The 8,901-nt window shown below is 39.9% G+C and overlaps 1 long non-coding RNA gene across 1 annotated transcript; it reads left to right on the forward strand.

Annotated features, from left to right (window-relative positions):
• Positions 1-1,199: 1,199 nt before the first annotated feature.
• Positions 1,200-2,553, forward strand: LOC311092802. The gene is made up of 3 exons (XR_014608307.1): positions 1,200-1,633; positions 1,818-1,993; positions 2,079-2,553. It is a non-coding gene; the product is annotated as an uncharacterized lncRNA (long non-coding RNA).
• The last annotated feature ends 6,348 nt before the right edge of the window (positions 2,554-8,901 follow it).

An 8,901-nucleotide genomic window follows, 5' to 3' on the forward strand; every position in this document is an offset into this window, starting at 1 on the left:
TAAAGGCAGACAAGAAGAGACAATAACTGGGTTAGGGTGAAACATCAAAAACAATAAACAAGGCAGGGGAGGAGGAGGAAACAAAGTTCTTAGAGGGCAGTCCAGGGTGAATGGGTGGACTAGGGGTCTTGGGTTGACGAGGGGAAGGTCTTGGGCGGGGAGTCCAGGGAGAACTGGACGAGCACACACGAGGAACAGTCCGGGGTGAGGTGGAGACGGGGTACACCGAGAGGTAGAACAGGGATCCGGACGGGGGAAACAGTAGAAGGCATGGACTCATGACAGGGGAAATAGGGGACCGTGGAGGTGACACTGGGACTAAGCTCAAAGAAGACGGCAGGGATCCCATGCTCCACATCTCCGACTCTGGTACGGTGCTCTCGGCAGCTGACTGGGGTACGGCGCTCTCGGCAGCTGACTGGGGCACGGCGCTCTCGGCAACAGTGGGCATAAGACTGGGGGACATAACAGGACAGAACTTCTAGGATCTTTACAAGACGAAACAAATAATCAGATAGGGTCTTAGCCGCAATGATGACCGGCATCTCCTGACGAGCAGAAACAGACCGCACCACTGCTTCCGCGGCTAAATCGGCCGCGGCCTTCTCTGCAGCGCTCACGACTGCAGGCTCGGGAACAGCCTCCACTGCTGCAGGTTCTGGGGTAGTGCTTTCAGTAGCGTGCTCTAGGACAGCACTTTCAGTAGCGGGCTCTGGGACAGCGCTTTCAGTAGCAGCGGGTTCAGGACCAAGCAGAAACGAAGGACGGGTGGCCCCCTTTCCTCCTCTTCTTCCTCCTAGGTCGCGGTGCTGATGCCGTTGGCGGACTGGTGAGTGGTTGGGGAACCATGGCGGGATCTGTGTCTGGGGAAGAGAGGAAGAGAAACTAATGAGGGAAACAGGTGACAAGGGTAAAGCAATGATGACTAAACAAGGATAACAAGGGGGCGGGGCGAGGAACGAGACAACACAAGCACATGGCCCAGCAAAAGGCCATGTGTGTGAACATAAAACATGGGTCTGTCATGATCCTGCCTCAAGACCAGGGAAAATCAAAGACTAGAAGGCAGAATCATGACAGGTGAGGGACAAATGGACCTCTATGAAAAACGAGGTGATACAGGGAGACGATCTGTGGCATCTGAAAAGATATCATGCATCATCAATGGCAGTATGCTGTTCAGCATATGGCGTATAAAAGGTATGTGTAAAATGTGTGTCCTCATTCATATAAATCAACTTAAAAGTTTAATAAATCAAGTAGATAGATGATTTTTAAAATATAGGACAGTCGAGGAGGTGGAAAAAAAAGGAATTTGTTCTCTTGTTAGTGATACTGAAATTCAGGTACATATAAGACTTTACAAAATTTAAAATGGCTAGATATTGTTTGCTATACTAAATATTTTTTTCAGGAGTTGTTTCAAGGAATTGTGAAAGGCTCGGTGAAACCCACATGGAACAAATGGTGGCAAATGAAGACTGGGAAAATGGCAAAACCTAAGAGCTTTCATCCAGCCTTGTCAGCACATGTTGAGGAACTTCTAGGACACATCGACAACATTGTGTTTGAGCAAAAGAAGGACAAAAAGCTTGAACATTTCAACCTTTTAATGTGTGAATTGATTCCTGAGGTAAGCATTTTATGGGATCGTGTTGGTACAAATAAGTACTTGAATTTTTTATATCACCAAAAAAACACATCATTTTCTGATAATATGTTGGGAGAAACTGATGGCTGATTTTTATGTTTTGGTGAACTAACTCATTAAACTAACTCATTAAGTAATTACTTTTTTTTAATCTTTTGTTGTATAGATCAGCCTTATAATACTGAGACGAACAGAAGGTTTCAGTCACTTTTGGGCTGATATATCTTATCTTGTGGAGTGTGTCATTAAAATAGCCTTTTAATGTCACAACATCCCAGGTTCAACGAGCTAACTGCGTTCTGCTGCGTTGCACCTTTGGGCTTGCATACCAAAGCAAAAACAGTGAGTGATGTTCCACAGCACTAAAGACTCTGCAAATGTACAGTTGCACATGACGTGTTATGTACATGTTTGTGTGTTTTTACAGAGTTCCCTCAAGCCAGTCCATGACACCTGGTCCAGCCTCCTCACCTACTAGGTCACAACCCCACCATCTAAAGGGGAAATTGACTGACTGCATCATCTAGGCCTTAGGATGGTTCCACAAAGAATTGACTGCACATACAACATGAATTTACTTCAAACTAAAGATTTGACTTTTCATACAGCAAAAGACACTGCATCTATTTGTGTCTCATTAGCTCTCAAAAAACTTTAACCTTACAGTTCATTAAATATTTTAACGTAGCTAACTCAACATTAATTGTTTTTAAATCTTCACAATGTATAGCCAGAGGACTATCACAAAAGTGTTTAGGAAAGTTAAGACATACTAGAGTATGTTTGTTTAAAGCTGCTTTGTATTGTTGTGTATTTTAAAAAGCTCTATAAATGTCCTAAAACGATGTGCATTTTGCTTGTAGTTTTGTGTTAATAAAAATGTAATATATTACATCTCATAATTCAGTTGAATTCATTATGTATTGTATTGTGTAATTTAATTAAATTTTTATATCTCTAATTCTAATCTTCTAATTCTCTAATTTTATTACATTAAATGTTATTGTGTTGTATGATGTTCTGTATTAAGAATTAATTATAACATAAATCATATGCATTAGTACACAAATGACATGCTTGTAATAAAAAAAGCATATTATGCCCTATTGCTTAATAACAAATACATTTTTCACAACACATACTTAAAAATGTTATTTCTTTCAAATAAAAGATTATTATATAAATTAAGGGGTTTGATTAATTACATTAAGATTGTGATTTCATAATTGTATTATACTGTTCTTTAATCAAGGCTAGACAACCAATTAATATTTATACCCACAAAACATAGCTAGCATTCTGTAATTTATTTAAATGTCTAAACTGTTAATAAGAAAAATAGTAATATACACAAATAAACATTATTTTATAGATCTTTTAATAAATAAAAGTGTAAAATATAGCTGCAAGCAGCAATTACCGGGGCCAAGCAGAATAAGACGACAAGACATGCCAACATGTCTGAAAGTGTCAGACCAACTGCAACAATGAGCAATTAAAGACATTTAAAGAGGATTTTAGGCGAAATGGCTGAAAAATCATGTAAAAAGTGATTCAAAATATGATTTAATGGATTGTCACTTTTGACCAAAAGGTGGCGCTGTTACGAAATTGATGTGGTGTGGTCAGAGTAAGGAGACAGTGACACATACAAAGTTTTGTGTCAATATGTCGAGGCATTGCAGATATAAAGCCTGAATAGTCATTTTGGCATCATGCCTCAACTTTGCTGCTGTGCTATACGAAAACGGTTTCATCAATCGACACGAAATCCATAACTTTTTGTCGGCACAGTCTGGAGATGATACGATTCGATTTTGGTGAAAATCGGACAAACGGTCTAGGAGGAGTTCGAAAAAGTAGGTTTTGAATGAAAATCAAGATGGCGGACAGGAAGTTTGGCCAAATAAGGAAAACTTGGTATCTATGTTCTCGGCTTGACCCAAGGAATCTATTAAGACCCGTGCCATTTCAATAGCCAGATTTATTCAAAAGTTATTAGCCTTTTTGGAAATTTTGTTATAACTTTTGACCACTAGGTGGCGCTGTCTTGAAATATTTTGGTTGCCTTCAGGGGATGGTGCTGATGACACAATCTGAGTTTCGTAATATTACACCAATGCATTTGTTTAGTATAGCATTTTATTTCACAAAACTGTATTGAAGTCAATGGGAATTTCATATTTTGTTCAATTATAGCGCCACCAAGAGGCTCAGTCCCACAATTTTTTTTACGTGTCCTCAGAGTGAGCCCATACATATGTGTGTCAATTTTGGTGAAAATATCTCAATTCGCTTCGGAGTTATAGACATTTATATGAAAAAACACGAAAAAAATGACTGACACATGACTTTGATTGGAAATTAGTACCCCTAAACATCAATATTTTCGCATTTGGGCATTGGCGTATAGCTATCGACCTATGTTTCCAAACTTCTGACGGTGGTTTCGTCTCGATCGGACTAGCGGTTTCAAAGATATAGCCAAATGTTTTTTAAGCGCTAAATCACAACGCTACACAAACCGTAAGGCGAAACCTAGCATGTTTGGTATCGTAGGACTCGGCAACGATTCAGGAGTCTAAAAAGATGAGTTTCGTGAAAATAAGTCGACCACACCCAAAGTTATAAGCATTTGAAGAAAAAAATTCACCACTAGGTGGCGCTGTTTCGAAACTTCTCAGGCTCATTCAGGGCATCGTGCTGATGACCCATACCACGTTTCGTAACAATCCGTTCATGCGTTCATAAAATACAGAATTTTAGCACAAAATTCAAAATGGCCGACAGCCAAAATGACCGATATGGCAAAATTGGATATCAGTCGACTCGGCATGTTGCCCTGAATCTAACGAGACCAATTGTATGATTTTTGGACAAACTGTTCAGAAGTTATAAGCAAAAATAGCCATTTTTCATATCTCCGGACCAGTAGGTGGCGCTGCGCCGAAACACAGCATGTAGCCTCAGGTCATGCTTGTGAGTACAAGTACCAAGTTTGGTCTGAATACGATAAACCGTTGCGGAGATACGGCCTTACGACTGTTTTTGCTAGCGCTACGTAAAATGTATTCGTGCGTTTATCGAAAACGGTTTGACGAATCCATTTGAATTCCATAACTTTTTGTCAGCACTACCTGAAGATGATCTGGTTCAATTTTCGTGCAAATCGGACAAACCGTCTAGGACGAGTTCGAAAAAGTAGCTTTTTTTGAAAATTCAAGATGGCGGCCATATTTTTATGACGGCAAATGACGTCATAGGGTGCAATCGAATCGCCATGAGCTCAGGAATCAGAGGAAAAAAGAATTTCGCTGATTGACCTTACGGTTCAAAAGTTATTAGCAAAATAAAAGTGAAACTTTGGACAGGTGGTGGCGCTAGAGGGAATGACTTAGAAACACCAAAATTGGTGTATTTAATGTTGAGACGGTCCTCTATCAGAATGTCAAACCAAAACAACTTTCCCGCAATCGGTTCTATGGGCTGCCATAGACTCCCATGGCGGAAGAAGAAGAAGAAGAAGAAATATAGCTGCAAGCAGCAATTACCGGGGCCAAGCAGAATAAGACGACAAGACATGCCAACATGTCTGAAAGTGTCAGACCAACTGCAACAATGAGCAATTAAAGACATTTAAAGAGGATTTTAGGCGAAATGGCTGAAAAATCATGTAAAAAGTGATTCAAAATATGATTTAATGGATTGTCACTTTTGACCAAAAGGTGGCGCTGTTACGAAATTGATGTGGTGTGGTCAGAGTAAGGAGACAGTGACACATACAAAGTTTTGTGTCAATATGTCGAGGCATTGCAGATATAAAGCCTGAATAGTCATTTTGGCATCATGCCTCAACTTTGCTGCTGTGCTATACGAAAACGGTTTCATCAATCGACACGAAATCCATAACTTTTTGTCGGCACAGTCTGGAGATGATACGATTCGATTTTGGTGAAAATCGGACAAACGGTCTAGGAGGAGTTCGAAAAAGTAGGTTTTGAATGAAAATCAAGATGGCGGACAGGAAGTTTGGCCAAATAAGGAAAACTTGGTATCTATGTTCTCGGCTTGACCCAAGGAATCTATTAAGACCCGTGGCATTTCAATAGCCAGATTTATTCAAAAGTTATTAGCCTTTTTGGAAATGTTGTTATAACTTTTGACCACTAGGTGGCGCTGTCTTGAAATATTTTGGTTGCCTTCAGGGGATGGTGCTGATGACACAATCTGAGTTTCGTAATATTACACCAATGCATTTGTTTAGTATAGCATTTTATTTCACAAAACTGTATTGAAGTCAATGGGAATTTCATATTTTGTTCAATTATAGCGCCACCAAGAGGCTCAGTCCCACAATTTTTTTTACGTGTCCTCAGAGTGAGCCCATACATATGTGTGTCAATTTTGGTGAAAATATCTCAATTCGCTTCGGAGTTATAGACATTTATATGAAAAAACACGAAAAAAATGACTGACACATGACTTTGATTGGAAATTGGTACCCCTAAACATCAATATTTTCGCATTTGGGCATTGGCGTATAGCTATCGACCTATGTTTCCAAACTTCTGACGGTGGTTTCGTCTCGATCGGACTAGCGGTTTCAAAGATATAGCCAAATGTTTTTTAAGCGCTAAATCACAACGCTACACAAACCGTAATGCAAAACCTAGCATGTTTGGTATCGTAGGACTCGGCAACGATTCAGGAGTCTAAAAAGATGAGTTTCGTGAAAATAAGTCGACCACACCCAAAGTTATAAGCATTTGAAAAAAAAAATTCACCACTAGGTGGCGCTGTTTCGAAACTTCTCAGGCTCATTCAGGGCATCGTGCTGATGACCCATACCACGTTTCGTAACAATCCGTTCATGCGTTCATAAAATACAGCATTTTAGCACAAAATTCAAAATGGCCGACAGCCAAAATGACCGATATGGCAAAATTGGATATCAGTCGACTCGGCATGTTGCCCTGAATCTAACGAGACCAATTGTATGATTTTTGGACAAACTGTTCAGAAGTTATAAGCAAAAATAGCCATTTTTCATATCTCCGGACCAGTAGGTGGCGCTGCGCCGAAACACAGCATGTAGCCTCAGGTCATGCTTGTGAGTACAAGTACCAAGTTTGGTCTGAATACGATAAACCGTTGCGGAGATACGGCCTTACGACTGTTTTTGCTAGCGCTACGTAAAATGTATTCGTGCGTTTATCGAAAACGGTTTGACGAATCCATTTGAATTCCATAACTTTTTGTCAGCACTACCTGAAGATGATCTGGTTCAATTTTCGTGCAAATCGGACAAACCGTCTAGGACGAGTTCGAAAAAGTAGCTTTTTTTGAAAATTCAAGATGGCGGCCATATTTTTATGACGGCAAATGACGTCATAGGGTGCAATCAAATCGCCATGAGCTCAGGAATCAGAGGAAAAAAGAATTTCGCTGATTGGCCTTACGGTTCAAAAGTTATTAGCAAAATAAAAGTGAAACTTTGGACAGGTGGTGGCGCTAGAGGGAATGACTTAGAAACACCAAAATTGGTGTATTTAATGTTGAGACGGTCCTCTATCAGAATGTCAAACCAAAACAACTTTCCCGCAATCGGTTCTATGGGCTGCCATAGACTCCCATGGCGGAAGAAGAAGAAGAAGAAGAAGAAGAATAATAAATATAGCTGCAAGCAGCAATTACCGGGGCCAAGCACAATCAGATGACAAGACATGCCAACATTGCTGAAAGTGTCAGACCAATGAGCAATTAAAGACATTAAAGAGGATTTTAGGCAAAATGCCTGAAAAATCATAGAAACAGTGAAGAAAAATATGATTTAATGGACTATCACTTTCGACCAATAGGTGGCGCAGTTACAAAACTGATGTGATGTGGTCAGAGTGAAGTGACAATGACACATACAAAGTTTGGTGTTAATATGTCAAGGCATTGCAGAGATAAAGCCTGAATAGTCATTTTGGCATCATGCCTCAGCTTTGCTGCTGTGCTATACGAAAACGGTTTCATCAATCGACATGAAATCCATAACTTTTTGTCGGCACAGTCTGGAGATGATACGATTCGATTTTGGTGAAAATCGGACAAACTGTCTAGGAGGAGTTCGAAAAAGTAGGTTTTGAATGAAAATCAAGATGGCGGACAGGAAGTTTGGCCAAATAAGGAAAACTTGGTATCTATGTTCTCGGCTTGACCCAAGGAATCTATTAAGAACCGTGGAATTTCAATAGCCAGATTTATTCAAAAGTTATTAGCCTTTTTGGAAATTTTGTTATAACTTTTGACCACTAGGTGGCACTGTCTTGAAATATTTTGGTTGCCTTCAGGGGATGGTGCTGATGACACAATCTGAGTTTCGTAATATTACACCAATGCATTTGTTTAGTATAGCATTTTATTTCACAAAACTGTATTGAAGTCAATGGGAATTTCATATTTTGTTCAATTATAGCGCCACCAAGAGGCTCAGTCCCACAATTTTTTTTACGTGTCCTCAGAGTGAGCCCATACATATGTGTGTCAATTTTGGTGAAAATATCTCAATTCGCTTCGGAGTTATAGACATTTATATGAAAAAACACGAAAAAAATGACTGACACATGACTTTGATTGGAAATTAGTACCCCTAAACATCAATATTTTCGCATTTGGGCATTGGCGTATAGCTATCGACCTATGTTTCCAAACTTCTGACGGTGGTTTCGTCTCGATCGGACTAGCGGTTTCAAAGATATAGCCAAATGTTTTTTAAGCACTAAATCACAACGCTACACAAACCGTAAGGCGAAACCTAGCATGTTTGGTATCGTAGGACTCGGCAACGATTCAGGAGTCTAAAAAGATGAGTTTCGTGAAAATAAGTCGACCACACCCAAAGTTATAAGCATTTGAAAAAAAAAATTCACCACTAGGTGGCGCTGTTTCGAAACTTCTCAGGCTCATTCAGGGCATTGTGCTGATGACCCATACCACGTTTCGTAACAATCCGTTCATGCGTTCATAAAATACAGAATTTTAGCACAAAATTCAAAATGGCCGACAGCCAAAATGACCGATATGGTCAAATTGGATATCAGTCGACTCGGCATGTTGCCCTGAATCTAACGAGACCAATTGTATGATTTTTGGACAAACTGTTCAGAAGTTATAAGCAAAAATAGCCATTTTTCATATCTCCGGACCAGTAGGTGGCGCTGCGCCGAAACACAGCATGTAGCCTCAGGTCATGCTTGTGAGTA

This window comes from Abramis brama, assembly GCF_963993115.1.
Source record: "Abramis brama genome assembly, chromosome: 11".
NCBI lineage: Eukaryota > Metazoa > Chordata > Actinopteri > Cypriniformes > Leuciscidae > Abramis > Abramis brama.